The 16516-nt window shown below is 53.5% G+C and overlaps 1 protein-coding gene and 1 long non-coding RNA gene across 3 annotated transcripts in view; one reads left to right on the top strand and one right to left on the bottom strand.

Annotated features, from left to right (window-relative positions):
* Positions 1-13854, bottom strand: part of MAP3K14 (mitogen-activated protein kinase kinase kinase 14) — a 48380-nt gene extending 34526 nt beyond the window's left edge. Inside the window, exon 1 of one of the 2 annotated variants that reach the window (XM_008271593.4) lies at positions 13738-13854. The gene's annotated coding sequence lies outside the window, so the exon portion shown is untranslated. Of the gene's footprint in view, positions 1-13422; positions 13559-13737 lie in introns of those variants that run through there. The other variant, XM_051825758.2, reaches the window with a different exon arrangement.
* Positions 13555-16516, top strand: part of LOC103351585 (uncharacterized) — a 54825-nt gene continuing 51863 nt past the window's right edge. The window contains exon 1 of the long non-coding RNA XR_007911546.2: positions 13555-14040. This is a non-coding gene — a long non-coding RNA (uncharacterized lncRNA). The remainder of the gene's footprint in view (positions 14041-16516) is intronic.

Genomic DNA, 16516 nt, shown 5'->3' on the forward strand with positions numbered 1-16516 from the left:
CAGAGGACTGGAGCTGGGCGCCCGGCCCTCCTGGTTTTGGTTTTCATTTCACTCCCTTTCTTGTTCTCCCCAGGGAATGGCGAGTTTCATTGGTTGTGACCCCAGAGGCTCCACCAACCACCCTGCCTCCAATGGTCATCACTTCCTTGCTTTTATTTATAATCATCCAACGGCAAACGTTTGCAGCAGTTTTACAGGCCTGCCCTAGGGGGTCCAAGGGGTGCTCTTGGCATTAGGGACCCCATAAAGATGAGTAACACAGCAGAACTGGACCAGAGAGAAGACCAGCCCCCCTCTTCTGCTGCCGTTGAAGGGGTAGGATTGGAAGGTTGGTCCCAATCCGGGAAACCCAAAGGAAGCAAGATTGGCTAGCCTCTCCTACCTTCCTTATTTATATTCTCTGATCCCGTTTTTTTTTTTTTAAACAAAAACTGCTTTTGAAAACTACAAAAACAATACTTGTTCATTAAAGAAGCAAGCAGTCCACATAAAGCTACAGAACCCAGAAGTCAGTCCCACACCACTCCCTCCTCCTGGCTCTGTGAGACCAACTCAAGGACGCAAGCCACCCAGTTCCACACAGGGGTACCTCCCAGGACTTTTAAGCATTTAGTCACTTCTTCAACACATGGACTTTGTTTCCAATTTTTCACTTGTAAGTGATACTGCATAAACTCCTTTATGCACATCTCTGTGTCACTGTACTTCCAGGTGGTGCCTCCCTGGGACAGAATTTCTAGGCGGGTCTCTGCCAGTGGGCTCTCCTTCCTGCTGGTGCTGTGTGTCAGCGAGTAGGCAACACTAAACAGGTGGTCCCCAAACCCTGTGGCTGTTACTTGCCGGAAAGACACTATCCTTGCCTTCAAGGTGCTTGTAATCTAGTTGGAGAGAAGAGTAGGTAGATGGATAAGTCAATGATGGAGGAACCCCACGGTGATCTTTAGATGAGGAGGCTCCTTGGGGGGATTCCCTCCTACACTTCACACAGCCAAGAGATGGCCGTCCAGTTACATAGCAGCAGGGCCTTGGAGTCTGAATCTTAGTTTCTCAACACTCTGACGTCTGACCAGGGAAGGCCACTTAACTCCAGACTTAGGTGTCTTATCTGTACAAGACTATCCTCAAACTTACAGAATAAGATTTTATAGGATGATTAACTCCAAGAAACAGGTTTAAATAAAACGAGAGTACTTCAAAAGTGTGAGGAAGGCTCCGTGCTGTGGCACAGTGGGTTAAGCCACCACCTGTGATACCAACATCCCATATGGGACCACAGGTTAGAGTCCTGACTGTTCTGCTTCCGATCCAGCTCCCTGCTAGTAATGCACCTGGAAAGGCAGCGGGAGATGGCCCAAGTATTTAGGCCTCTGCAACCCTCAAGGGAAATTCAGATGGAGTTCCTGGCTCCTGGCTTCGAGCTGGCCCAGTCCTGGCTATTGTGGCATGTAGAAAGCAAACCAGTGTATGAAAGTTCTCTTTCTCTGCCTTTCAAAGAAATAAATCTTTAAAAAAAAAAAGTTCATGGAAAAATGAAACTAAAAGATTTTTTTTGGTGCAAAAAATTTTAAATCCATGCAGCTTCATTATGATATGCATTTCCATGAACTCATCTGATGCAGTGCCTGGCAGAGACTAGGCACCTGCTCTGTATATGTCAGCGCAAGCCCCAGGGAGTGGAAGCTATGACAAGGTGAGGGTCCTGCCCACTCTTCAGAGTTGAAGCCCACCCCCCACAGCTCTCACGGGCGACCCTAGCATCGGAAGGAAAAGTCTGGAGCAGACACTGACAGAGGAGGAGGGGGAGAATCCCGAGAGCAGAGGGACAGAGGGCTGTCAGCAAGAAAAGGACAGCTCACAAGCATGTCCCCTGAAGGGCCTTCTGCACGTCTGAGCAGCCTGCACCTCCATGGCTGGTGCATGATGACCCGGCACCCACCATTCCTCGGCAGCCAGCACGGAAACGAGTCGTCCTCTGGTCAGCTTTGAGTATTTTCCACAATCTACTGCTATCTGTATACACTTAATTACATGCTGGTTGTCAACAGCGATGCAAATCAATAATGGCATCCATTGTGGTTTGCTGCATATTAGGCAATGTGTGAATTATAGCTTGGATCCTCACAACTCCGCCGTAAGTCACCAGAACTATTCCCTTTCTATGAAGGAAGAAACCAAGGCTCAGCAGGACAAGGAATTTGCCCAAGGCTGCCTTGCAGGGAAGTGGCATCAGCAAGCTTTGCACATGGGACTTTTATGTCAAAGCCCATACTCTTAGCCATGACACTGTATTCACTTTCAAATGATCTAAGCTTCAAAAATTGGGACCCAAATGCAGAAGCTGTCACAAGCCAAAGATTTGTTAGTGAGAAACCCAGGGACTGGCCCAGGAGGAAGCAACTTAATTAGGAAGCATGAAGAGAGCCAGCCAATGTTCGGGGGTGTGGGGGGTGGGGAGGAGAAGCAACTTTAAAATGACAATGGGGAGCAAGGACTCCAAGCTGGCCTTGAGCCACGCGTGTGTTCCTTAGCCCACGCATGCTCAGTGTAGCTGGGCCCTTCTAAGGGTTAATTACAAAGTTTGAATTCGCCACACACCCCCCCCCCCCAATTTAGATTTATTTATTTATTTGAAAGGCAGAGCTACATAGAGGCAGAGGCAGAGAGAGGGAGAGACAGGTCTTCCACCCACTGGTTCACTCCTCAAATGGCCACAACAGCTGCAGCTGGGCTGATGCGAAGCTGGGAGCTTCTTCAGGGTCTCCCATGTGAGTGCAGGGGCCCAAGGATTTGGACCATCTTCTACTGCTTTCCCAGGCCATAGCAGAGAGCTGGATCAGAAGTGGAGTAGCCAGGACTTGAACCAGCACCCATATGGGATGCCAGCACTGCAGGTGACAGCTTTACCCGCTATGCCACAGCATCAGCCCCTTGCCATTCATTTTAAAAGCCTAGTTCTAGGCTTCTTGAACCTATTTTACTGTTCTTTTACAACAAAGCCTTGAGGATCAAGTGCTACCTTCATAAATATTATCACAGTACTTTGTCTCCAGGTCAGTGATATACAACTTTTGATAAACTTTAAAAGACAAGTGTGACAGGGACTGGTGTTGCAGCGCAGGCTGATTAAATTGCCACCTAAGATGCCAACATCCCATATGAGTGCTGATTTGAGTCCGAGCTGCTCTGCTTCTGATTCAGCTCTCTGCTAATGCAGCTGGGAAAGCAGTGGAAGATGGCCTAAGTATTTGGGCCCCTGCCACTCATGTGAGAGACGTGGATAGAGTTCCTGCCTCCTGGATTCAGCCTCGCCCAGCCCTGGATGTTGTGGCCATTTCGGGGAGTAAAACAGCAGACAGAAGGTCTCTCTCTGTGTCTCTCCCTCTCTGTAATTCTGCCTTTCAAATAAATGTTTTATTTTTTTAAAGTGTGACAATGGCATTTTTTAAAAGATGTATTTACTTATTTGAGAGGCAGAGTTAACAGACAACAGAGGGAGAGACAGGTCTTCCATTTGCTGGTTTACTCCCCAAATGTCTGCAATGGCTGGATCTGAAGCCAGGAGCTTCTTCCAGGTCTCCCATGCAGATGCAGGGGCCCAAGGACTTGGGCCATCTTCGACTGCTTTCTCAGCCCATTAGCAGGGAGTGGGATTGGAAGTGGAGCAGCTGAACTGGTACCAATATGGATGCTGGCACTGCAGGCAGAGGCTTAACCTACTACGCCACAGTGCTGGCCCTGACAAAGACACTTTCAATCTAACTTTCAGATCCTTCAGGAAAAGGGCCATGAGCAAACACAAAAGATGCCACAAGAGGCATCACCGATCCGCAGAGGGCAATATAGAATTGGAATGTACAAGTACATAGAACAAAACAACGAAACCCCACCACAAGTTCACTTCATTTTATGCAGTAAGCAGCAAGGAATTTTCTTCATACGTTACACATGAAAGATGTCAAATGTCACTGAAATCTGCAAGCAGGGTATTTTGTGTAACTGAATATTTAGATGTGGGGGGCTACAGTAACTACCACTCAATGATGACTAATTTCCAAAGATTACAGTGCACACTGTCCTCGTCAAACACAAGCAGTTCTCTGATAAATCAAAACGCACTTGGTGATCTTGCCAAGCCTTGAGGTCATCATTGCAAGCAAAGTTTTGCCTGTGAAAAGTAACTCTCCTCATTTAACCTTTTCAGATAGGATAGTTCCCGAGGCTGTAGTTGACCCCACTGAAATCCAACCCAGTCCTCTTTTCTGGGTCTCTAGACCTGGCTTTCACAGGTAGGACTGGTTCAAACAGGGTCTTCTAGTATTAGGAGACGAAACGAGGCAGGTTCAGCCTCCCAGTAAGGGAGGAGGCTTCAAGTTCATTGTAGTCACTGTGACTGGTTCTGAAATTGAGGAACTAGTTTGAGGAACTTCAGAATAAACAAGAAACCCAGAGACTCGGCTTTCCACGGAAGACTTCCAATGCTTGGGGGAGATGGAAGGAAGCACACGGTGCAGCTCCGCCCTCCAGCAGTGGAACCCTCACCATGACCTAGTTTCAGAGGCTGCCCCGTACACCATGACAAACTGGCTGAGTGGCAGGCTTGAGGACATGAGTGGCATTTAACCTACCCCTTGATGATCAGGGGTCATAGGCTTGCCTTCCCCTAGCAAGGGAGGAAAAGGTTTGGCATGTGGGCTGTGACAGGGAATACTCAGATCTCAGATCAATTCCTTGGTAAAGGAAAGTAAACCACAAACAGCCTGTGGCTCCCCCGTCCTCTCTCGAGCCAGCAAGGCTAGCGGAGAAGTCCGGGTTTGAGTGCTAGCCTGCAAGAGTGGGACGGCGTCCAAGGCTGATGAAGTTTCACTGCTGTCACCCTTGAAAGGGCCCCCGCCTCTTTTTTTTTTTTTTTTTTTAGGATTTTATTGATTTATTTGAGAGACAGACAGAGAGGTCTTCCATTCACTGGTTCAACTCCCCAAATGGCTGCAACAGCAGGGGTTGAGGCAGGCTGAAGCCAGGAGCTTCTTCTGGGTCTCCCACATGGGTACAGGGAGACAAGCACTTGGGCCATTCTCCACTGCTTTCCCAGGTGCATTAGCAGAGAGCTGGACTGGAAGTGGAGCAGCCAGGACTTGAAGTGGCACCCATATGGGACGCCGGCCCTGTAGGCGGTGGCTTCACCTGCTATGCCACAGCACTAACCCCAAAAAGGGCTTCTTGAAGATTTAGCAGAGAAGGTCAGGAGAAATTGGCCTTGTCTTTCACAGCTAGCCTCTTATTACCTGCTTCTACTCTGGCCTGTGTTTGAGTACATTCTATTGACAGCACTTCTGAAAATGCACGCCTTTCCCCAGAGCACTGGTTTCCAGATTACGATCAAGCTTTTACTCCAAGCTGACAGTGGTACAAGACCCCAGGGTAAGAGAAATGTGAGGGTGCTCTGGATCAGACTGCAGACTGGGAGGTGGGCTCCACCTTGAGTGGGGGAAGATGGGGCTGCAGTGCCTTCCTTGGCCCCTGCAGCTCCCATAGCCAAGGCGCCGATGCAGCAGTACCTGTCATGTGCCTGCTTTCCTGTCCCTCTTTCCCTTGCCTTGGCAAACTCCTTGAGGGCAGTGCCTTAGCTGTACTTGCTTTTACAGATGTTCCTCCACTTACGATGGGGTTGCATGCCAGTAAACCCATCAGAGGTTGAATGTACCTTGAATACACCTGGATGCTGAACCTCACAGCTTGACAACACAGCACCCTGGAGTGTGTCAGCTGCTTCCCCTCAAGACTGTGGGGTGACTGAGCACAGCGGCCACCCAGCACCACAAGAAGACGAGACTGTACAGTACACCAGCTCCGGAAAAGATCTGAATTCAAATGTGAACTATAGTTGCTACTGAATGTGCATTGTTTTCGCACTGTCATGAAGTCGAACCATCTTAAGTAGGGGCCTGTTTGTCTATTTTAGCACCTGGCAGACCTGGCACATCTAACACATGTGACAACTGCTGAGTGAAAGAATGGCTAGCACACTCCTGAGGAACAATGACTGCTGTGGGCTCTGAGATCTGGCTGGCGAGTGACGCAGTTCACACTGTCTAGTCACTGCCCAGCTCTGGGGACAGGTGTGCCAGCTCCTTGCACACAGGGGTCACAGTGTGATAACCGCATTCTGATTGTACCCCATCAAGAAGGTGTCCCACAGGCTGGCTGCTGAGCCATCCCATTTGATTCCTTTCTTAAGTGCTGACTTGGACCGTCAATTATTTCCAATCACTTGAGAAGATGACCCTTCTGAATTGGGCTCAATCCATCCAGGCTGATTTGCATAAACATGCCAGGCAGGGGCTGGTACATGAATCTCTTTTACACATATCTCTGGAAAGCTCTCAAAGCACACAGCACCTGCCAGCTGGGACTGCTGGGCACGGGCTCCAGGAACCTGGTTCTTCCAATTAACTCCCTGGGCCAAAGGACTCCACCTGCAATTCTAACTGGCAATCACATCCTCACTGGAGCCTGGTTAATTTTCCTTTTCCTCCCAACTATACCTAGCAAGAACCAGAAGACTAGTTCTGGTGCAGCGAAGTGAAGGCCAATGTCAGCAGAAGAGCCCTTTATACCGACAGGGAGCCACCACTCAGGCGGGACATCTCGCTCCAGGAGGATCCATTCACTGAGAGAAGCCAGGCAGATCCAGCTGGGACGGCGCCCGCCTCTGGCTCCTCTGGCCACTTGCATGATGTGGGCAAAATGTCCCTTCCTCAGCGGAAGAAAGGTGCGCGAGAGCTTCCTGGTGTCCAGTGGGTTTGGATCCTTGCTGTCAATCATTACTAGTTACTGAATGCCCACTTGGGGTAAGACACTGCTTGTCGAGGTAGGAAAGCGCCCTGCAAACACAGGCAACCTTTGAGACTTCCGGGTAACCATGCCCAGAGTTGTATTTTCTTATCAACCTTGACCACTTTTGACTGAACTCCATGGTACAAGAAAGCGTCAAGTAAACAGCTCTGTGTTGACTTTCCCTTGATGCACAGCAGCAGCTGCACTGGCTCCACCCTTTCCAGGCCTGGCAGAGGTCGTAGAAAGGCTGGGATGGGGTCATGACAGGAGGACAGAGGGAGGAGCTGCTTAATAAAATAAAGTTCCCGCTGCGGGAGTAGGTCCTTTGTTCAGTGGCAGCAGAGCACAGTGAGAGGAGCCGGGGGTTAGTCCGGCGCCGCCATTAACCAGTGTGCAGCGTGGCACCTCATTCGGCTTTCTCAGGCCATTTCTCTTTTACAAAATACAGGACTTTGTAAAGGCTAATGATCACTCCCAGTATGTAATTTTTTTTTTTTTTTTTTTTTGACAGGCAGAGTTAGACAGTGAGAGACAGACAGAGAGAAAGGTCTTCCTTCCATTGGTTCACCCCCCATATGGCTGCTACGGCTGGTGCGCTGCGCCAATCTGAAGCCAGGAGCCAGGTGCTTCCTCCTGGTCTCCCATGCAGGTGCAGGGCCCAAGTACTTGGGCCATCCTCCACTGCCTTCCTGGGCCACAGCAGAGAGGTGGACTGGAAGAGGAGCCACCGGGACAGAATCCGGCACCCCAACCGGGACTAGAACCCAGGGTGCCGGCGCTGCAGGCGGAGGATTAGCCTAGTGAGCTGCGGCACCGGCTTTCCAGTGTGTAATTTAAGAGCTTTCTTTTTTGTTAATTTTTAAAATTTATTTGAAAGGAACTGAGAGAGAGAGAGAGAGAGAGAGAGAGAGAATCTCCCATCCACTGGTTCACTTCCCAAATGCCTTCAACACCTGGGTCTGGGCCAGGCCAAAACCATGAGCCAAGAACTCAACCCGAGTCTCCCACATATGGCAGGGACCTACATACTTGAGCCATCACCCGTTGCCTATCAGAGTGCACATTAGCACGAAGCTGGACTCAGGAGCAGAGCAGGACTCAAACCCAGACATTCCGATATGGGATGCTGGCATTACAGGCAGCATCTTAACCGCTGTGCCAAACGCCCACCCCTCTAACTGCTCTTTCTGAGTGGTGAAGACGGTCTTTAGCCACATCAGCCTGAAGGGAGTACTGGTTAGCCCAGACTGATCGGCTGTACGTACTGGGGTTGGGGAGGGGTCTGTGACAGAGAGAGCAAACAGGATCCCTTGCAAGGGAATAGTGGTCCTTCTGCTTCAGCTCCAGTAAAGTCTGCCTTGTGGGTGACCCTGGACACAGGTAGGATGCTCTGATCAACAGCAGTCCAGCTCAGCAAATACACCAGGACAGAGCACAGAGTCTGAAAAAAACCTCTGTCTTGATGGATACCTGATCGTGGCTTTTGAGGGAGCAGGGTCAGCAGAACACAGAGCCACCAGAAACTGGGAAGGGATGGCTCAGGAGTTCCCCCACTGCTGCTTTCTGAATCCAAACATGAGCCCTAGAAGTGCAGACAGCCGAGTGGTGGCAGGCTTGGCGTTCTAAATGCTTCCTGAGATCCAGGGTTTAACCTACCCACACCCCAGTCGCTGGAGCTCTTCAGAACCTCTTCAGGTGGCTAAAAGGAAGGCAGGTGGCAAAGGGTTCCCCCAAAGGTCTTCGCACCAAAGTACAGCTTGTTTCTCTCTGCTCCCTGCCAAGGGATTTCCCAGCTCCCTGGGGCCAAAGCTCCCCTCTGCTGCTTCGCTGACTGTCACTGGAAGCGAGCCACTGTCTTTGCTGGAGGTGGCCGGGCTCAGGAGTGCACTGGCACTGTGCTGGGCTCAGGGCCCTTGTCCACATGAGCTCCTAAGGGGATTTGTTGGCAGCAAGCCTAGGGAGCCTCCTGTGCTTCCTGCCCCTGCCCCCAAGCCCTAGTGCTAGAAGGGGGTGGTCTTCGGCAGTCGGCTTCTCCACCAGCTCTGCTCAGGACTTCCTCTGCAACTGTGCTAGGGAGCAAACCACCTGTCACCTACAGCCCTGCCTGAGTGACTCACCTTCTAGAGAAAGCGCTCTGCTCACCTAAGCAAGGCGCTTGGAAAATGACTAAGACACCTACAAATGCTCTGTGTGAGCGGGGTCCAGACACACAGCTTCTCACCTCCCGTCTGGAGGCACGGGCTGAGTGCGCTCCAGGCCTGTGCTTTCATTTTCATCTGAACTGAGCTGCACATGGGGCTTGACATCCGGTGATCTATTTTTTCTAAAAACTAGGTTCACTTTAGAAATGACTCTTTGGCCATCAAGACAGCTTACTCAAGAGACAACAAAATGTTATTTAAAGGGAACATCAGCCTGGTGGGAGCCTGTATTTTTGTTTCGTGGTAAGGAGGAAAATGAATTTAAAATATCTTATGAAACTTTTTTTTTTTCCTGTGAGATTTAAAGGGAAATCTGCACGTCCCCGAGTGTAGACCCAGGGTTCCAGACCTGGCACTGGAGATGAGCTCACTGAGACACGCTCACAGGAGAGAAGGCGGGGAGCAGAGGGGGCCACATGGTGGTGGGAACCTAACCCTACAGCACCAAAGGTTGCCACCTAGGCCTCTAGACGACAAGTCCTTGCTGCTTTAGAGCTGAAGCGGGATTCTCAGCTGCCTCGCATCTTCAGAGTTACAGCCAGGGCCTACTTAACCACGTGCAGGACACAAAGGAGCCCCAAAGAGGCCCAGCTCTGCTGTGGCTTGGGGTCCTGGAGGCTGCTGAGGGTGCTGGCGCTGAGATCAACTCTGGGCGAGCCCGGGCCTTCTTAGGCTCACCTGCAGTGTGGTGACGGCAGTCTTTGGTCTAAGACAGGGGGCCCCTGACAGCTAAAGGCTCCAGACTGGAGAACTGTCCCCCTTGGAGGTGCTGCTGAGGAAATGACTGTCCTGTCTAGAGCAGGCCTCTTCTTGACATCAGCGCACAGAAAACACATCTAGTCACAGCACAGTAACCGGCAGCGCTTGCTACTGCCATCACTGCCGCCACCAGCCACAGCCACTGCGCCCCGCGGTGCTGTGTCAGTGTGCAAGGCGCTGAGCTCAGTGCATCAGACCCGCTCGCTGCCCCAGACATTCCTGACCCACAGATGGACAAGCTGCCCACGCTCGGAGGAGGAGGTGAGTGCCCGAGGGCACACCTGCGTCCCACCAGGTCTGTCCGAGCTGGCCGCCTAAATCCCCTCCGCTGTGGGGGACACCGTGGACTCGCTCTACTGCTCCAGACAAACCACTCGACCTCTCTGCTTCCGTTTCTGAGTCTGGACAATGGGCTCAGACGGATCTGTCCAGAGGACAGGCAATTTATTTTTTAGCGTTTTATTAATTAGCAATTAATATCCATGAATAATTGATGATAATTGATACTAATCATTGGTTATTACAATAATTAGATAAAGCTACTATCCTGGTTTAGTTATGTTCCAAGTTGACATGTTTTGAGGGGAAAACCCATACCCTTGCATGAGCAAGGCAGAAAAGACAGTGACCTGGCTGTCAAGGAAAGTGGGCTTGGACCCGGGGCAAGACACTGATTTCCGCTCCGGCTGTTGCGGATGGAAGTGAACCAGTGGAGGAAAGACCTTTCTCTCTGTCTCTCCAAGTAAATAAAAATTAAAAAAAAAAAAAAAAAAAAAATGATTTCATATCTCCTCTACTTTATTTCTCTTCCCCAGGCTTAACTTGTCTGACCTTTGTCCTTGTTTTCTTCACCTGAGTACTGTGAGAAAATACAAAGACTGGCTACAGATCGCTCCGGGTGTCACATAATTTCAAGGGATTAAAGGATGTAAAAGACAAGAGAAGACATGGAAACTCTAGTACAAAGAAGGCCGCAATCTCAGGCAACAGGACCAGCCCAGGAGCAAGGCCCCATCCTCGAGGCGCTCTCCTGCAACGTTCGCCCTGCGCCTTGGCCTTCCGTTTCTAAGCTGCCACTCTCAGCACCGCAGCCCGGCTCAGCAAGCAAATGAAGCTCTCACACGTGCACCGCTCTAAAAACTCCCCTGCGCCTCAGAGATGCCCAGCCCCCTTCCGTTCCCTTCCTTGGGTCCTGGTGTGCAGAGCCGCAAGGGCCGACATCCTCAGGGATCCCCGAATCCACCGGCATGTAACTCCCCTCACCCTTCCACCCATTTCACACCAGGGCCATCAAAAGTGCCCATCATGCACAGGTGTTTCCAGTTTAACTGAAATACTAAAATGGGGCAAACAGGAAGCATCAGACACAACTGCGGTAGTGACTTATTAATCATGAAAGCAGAATTTTACTTGCATTTTAACCTTTTGCCAGGAAAAAAAAAAGTCAACACCAGCTTTGAGCTGAGGTAGGCCAACAGCCTGGAGGAGAAGCGAGCTGACCGGGACCTTGCATTTCAGACTGAATTCAGCTTCAAGACATCTGAACTTTGCGACAGAAAGAGCACCTGTCAAGCCGACGCAGAGGGGACTGGCAGCCCTCCGGCCGGGAGGCAGGCCCGAGAAAGGCCCACGTGCTGTCTACTGAGGCAGGAAACCCAACAGCGACTGCACAGGCTCCAGGGATGACACTGCTCTCAGGAGGTGCCAGCAGCAACACAAAGAACGCCGGGAAAGCTCTCACCTCTTTTCCCGTTTCCCCAGACCCTGGTCAGGCACCGACTGTTATCTTTCAGCAGAAACAATCAGAACGTTGCCGAGGGCTGCGTAACCCACGGGCACAGGCCCTCTTCTCAGCATGAAATGCTACACAAACACTCTGGGCAGATCACAAAGGAGTCAGTGTTCCACAGCAGAACCAAAATGAGGAACCAAACGCCCTCTGTGGCGGCAAACGGCCCACCAGACGTTTGCTGTCTACCGGACGAGGGCTCAGTTGGCAGGGTCTCTGTGGGGCTGCTCCCACAGGCTGACAGCACCGGGGCCAAAAAAAACCCCTTGGGAGCTGCCCCGTGTAATTGACAACAGGCAGGAGCCCACCTGGAGCACACGGCTTCCTGCTGTCTGGCTCCCCAGGACATCCACCTGGGGACTTACTTCTGAAGTCAAGCCAGACACCGCCGGCTTCTGAGTTCACGCGAGAACGGAATCTAAAGAGAGTGTGACTTTTCCACGGACTTTCTCAAGTCCCCTCGCACGGCTCTGATTTTGAGATCTTCTCAGAAGTTCACCACACCCTTCAACACACACAGATGTCCTGAAGGCGCCCAGGACTCGCAAGCCTGGCGCGGCCCCAGAGCTCTCGCTTGGACATCACTCACAGAGCAACGAGAGTGCATCCAAACACCTCCCAAGCGAGACAAGCACCTGTTGAGTGTGCTCTCCCCTCAGCAGCAGACACCGCACCAGCCACCGCTCGCTCCCTTCTGCATGTGGGCCCGCCCCAGGGTCTGAGTGCCACACACCTGCCTCGGGTGCGCCACACACCTGCCTCGGGTGCCTCACCTCCCACTCAGGTCGGTCCCATCCACCTGACCACCAGACCCCCAAAGAAGAAAGGTGGCTACAGGTATCCGAGCACACTAAGTGAAAACACACGGCCGACGTTCAGATACTATCTCCCTCTAATCTTTCAAAAGGACCACATTTCTAGCTACTGGCTTTTCAACGTTTTTCCTGGAATAAACTTCAGACTGCCATTTTGTAAGGCGGCCCTGCTCTCACACTGCACTTCATTTTGCTTTGTGAGTTCATGGGTGTTCATGGTCTCCAGCGAACAAAAACAATCTTGCCGTGTATGCCACTCGGGTCCTTGGCACGCTCCTTCCCACCTCGTGCAAGCTTCAGGACAACGTTTTAACCTCCCTTCAAAGCCAGCACTTTGTCAAGTTCCTGAGCGCCAAGGGAGGGCTCCAGGACAGGTGGGCGAATCTTTGCACTGCACCAGCGGCCTCTCTCCGCCGGTACCCGGCGGCTGGGCTGCACATGCCCGGGCCACACTGGGCCTCCGGCACAGCAACGGTGTCTCTCAAGCGACCTGTGAAGTCTTGAGCGGGCGCGCAGGCTTCCAGCAGGGCTGGGGTCAGGAGAAGGTCGGAGGATGCTGCGGCCAGCCGGCTGCCCGCTGGGCCCCCGGAACAGACTCCGCTCCTCTTCCCGGTCTTGGGGTGTGACTCCCCAAGAACTTCCCACGGAAGGTCACAAACGGCTTCGGGGCCTGTGGGGGGCGCCCAGGGCGCGGGGCGGAGCAGTGCCGTGGCCCCCGCCGCCGAGGAAGGGGAAGCAGGGCGCTCCTGCGCGCGCCCAGGGCCAGCGTGGGGCCCGCGGGCGAGCGCGGCCTGGCGGCTCTGGCCAGCACGGCGCGCGACCGTGGCGCGAACGGCGCGTGCGAGAGCGCGCTGGCGGACGGCGGCGGGGCGGCGCTCGTGGGTCCCACCCGGGCCGCCGACCACCACCACTATCCCGGGGCGGCCGGTCAGGCCGCGGCCCCGCCCGGGACTGACAAGAGATCCCTCCCCGTCGCTCTCTCAGCGCCCCGCGCCGGGACCCGGGGTCCGGCCCAGTCACCTACCGGCCGCGCGCTGATCTCCCCAACCGAGCGAGTGCTATCCGCGCTGGCCCGTGGTCCCTCACCGCCGGCCGCCCACCACGGCGCTCGGGGCCCTCGGTCGCCCCGCCCCGCCCGGCCCCGCCCCCTCCACCGCCGTCCCTGCCGCCCCCGGAGCCCCGCCCCCGCCGGCGGCGGCCGCGTCGCCTCGCTTCCCGCCTCCTTTCTCTGGCCGCCGCGCGACCCTTGTCCCCACCCACTCTTCCAAGCCAGCTAATGACACAGCCCGTCGTGATTGGCCCATCGTCCCGCTCCCTAGCAACGATAGGCTAGCGAGACCTGGTTTCCAGAAATGGGCATCAGTTCCGGACGAGATTTATGCAGAAGCGATTGAAGGGCGGACGGTGGACAGAAGGCGGAGGCGGCCGCGCATGCGCACTCGGCTCTTGGCAGTTTTTTTTTTTTTTTTTTTTTACCGGTCCAGTTCTTGAAGTTACGGGAAAGAAGGGAGAGTGTACGCATGCGTGGGAACTCCCAGCCCTGGCTCCGGTTGCCGTGGCGACGACGAGGCGGTCCCGGTTCCGGGTTACCTCAGTTTTTCTCTTTGCTGCCGGGCGGTGGCGGCTGAGACGGGGCTAGCGGGTAGGAAAAGTTTTGTTGAGCACTTACTGTGCGCCTGGCGCTGTGGAGTCTCTGAGGAAGAGTTAGGCTACGGCTTGGGGAGCCGAGGGTGTGGACGTGGAGGGTGCGGTGGGTGCGCGCGGGGGGCTGGCGTGGAGCAGCAGCGGGGCGCCGGCGCTGTGGGAGTGTCTGCTTGTTGGGGTACAGGCCACGGAAAGACGGTGGCTTTCCGTCAGCAAAGGCGGGACCTGGAGTCTGGATAGGCACTGAGGGGTCCGAGTATTTCTGTCTGAGTGGGGGTGGGGGGGCCGAGTAGGGGAGGTGCGGATATTTTTTTCTTTTCTAACCTGTGCTGGCCTGCAGTGAGTTTGTATTTTATCTGCAATAAAGAATTCCAGGGGCACAGCGCACTAAGGCGACGCGGGCGTCCCGTGTCCGAGTGCCTGGGATGGAGTGTGGCCTCACTTCCGGTACAGCATCCTGGGAATGTGCACCCTGAGAGGCACCTGAGAGACTCAGACACTTGGGTTCCGGCCATTCCCGTGGGAGACCCAGGGGGAGTTCCTGGCTCCTGGCTTGGCCTAGCCCATCCCTGGCTGTTGCCGGCATTTGGGGCGTGACCAGCGGATGGAAGCTCTCTCCGCTCTCTCTGTTGCTCTGCCGCTTCGATACATAAAAAATCAATCAACTAAAAAAAAAAAGTTCCAGACTAATTTTTTTTTAAGTTTGCAAAATACAAGATGAGCCTCTGCCCTGGGCTTCCCGCCTCCGGCAGGGGCCCGTGGCAAGTGTGGTGATGGTTCTAGTGTCCTGGCTGGCAGGCCCCATCCAAAGCTGGCTTGAGAGGGAAGGCGCACCCCGCTGTGGACGTATTTACGCCGAGGCCTGGCCACCAAGTGCTCAGGACCCCCTTGCAGTCACTCTGGTGGCTCAAAGCCGCTCTCTGAAGCTCTGCACCCACCCCTGTGATCCCACTGTGGGTGCAGTTGGTGGACGGGGAGGACCATTTGTTTAGACAGGAACGGAACACTCAAAACTCGAGGGCTTCCCCCGCTCACCCATGCCAAAAATATGTTCTGCTTGGCTGGCCCACCGGCTTTTATTTGAGTTTGAATACCCAAAAGCCTGAGGTTCTGAATAGCCCCTGTCCTCTTATACACAGCCATTTAACCTCGTGCCGTCTGTCTGGCCCCTGGAGGCTGTGACCCCAGTATGGTTCCCTTAGAGTCTGTGTTTCGGAGCCAGACAGCCTCTGGTGTGTCTCCTGTCTCTGCCCTTGACCGACTGGCTGGGAAGCCCAAAGCTCATTCCACCTCCAGAGCCCAGAGTCGTTTCAGTGAGTCACGGAGAGACAGCCTGGCCAGCTGTGCAGGTTGGTGTCAGCAGCCTTTGATGCCATCTCATTCTTCCCACCACCTGTTTGCCTCTGGGCACGCCACTTCTCAGGAAAGACGTGGGCACAGCCTGAGCCTATGGATGCTCCCTGCCTCGCCTTTGCCTTTCTCGCTCCCTTTTAAAAGGTTTATTTTGTTTGAAAGTAAAAGGGACAGAGCTCTTCCAGCTGCTGGTTTGGTCCCCAGATGCAAACAACAGCTGGGGATGGGCCAGGCCAGAGCCAAGAGCCCAGAACTCAGTCTGCGCTTCCCAGCGTGGGAGGCAGGGATCCAAGTGACGGAGCCGCTTCCCAGGGTTTTACTCAAAGTCAGAAGCAGAAACAGAACCAGGCACTCTGATTTGGGAGGTGGGTTTCCCTAGTGGAGGCTAAATCTGCTGCGCCACAGCGCCGGCCCCAACCATTCATTCTTTAGGACATTCTTACCCATCTTCCCTGGACACTTCTTGGTTCAGGGTCCCCTGCATGTCCTCACCTACCCCCCCTCAATATTAGGTGTCTCAGTCTACCCACTACCACTAGTGTGTGTTCATGGGAGGGGAGGAACGGTGTTGATCTCAAGCTGCAGCCCTGGAGGAGTTTCCTGTCAGGTTGCAGGGGAGGAACAAACCACTGCTCACCCGAAGGGAACATATTCAGGACGAACAAGGCCTCTCGGGCCTTTCCAGGCCCCGCCATGTGGGGAGAAACAGGACAGTGCCCCCCCCCCCCCCCGCCAGCATCCTGAAATGCTCTACCCCCTGGAAGGAGAGCTTTGGGGCAAAACTACTTCCTCCTGGCCCGAGCCTCAGCAACCTGGGAGGGCATCTAGCCCTGAGTCATTGGTGCAGCCTCAGCTCTGCTTGAAATAAAATAAATTGACATTTACAGGATGACTCACACCTGGAGCAGTGAGCCGGCTTCTCAGTAGTCTGGGGTTCATCTAGTTAGAAGGCTGAAACCGTGCTGTTCCAAGCAGCAGCTTCTGTGTTTTGAGAACTTAAAAGAAGTCAGTCAGACCCTCCTAGGTGCTGTGCACGCCCACCTCACTGAATGCTCACCCCAGTCCAGAGTTTCTCAACTGCCTGGGAGACCGTTCTTTTGGATTTGGGGATTGGGTAATTC

The sequence above is a fragment of the Oryctolagus cuniculus genome, chromosome 17, assembly GCF_964237555.1.
Source record: "Oryctolagus cuniculus chromosome 17, mOryCun1.1, whole genome shotgun sequence".
NCBI classification, from domain to species: Eukaryota; Metazoa; Chordata; class Mammalia; order Lagomorpha; family Leporidae; genus Oryctolagus; species Oryctolagus cuniculus.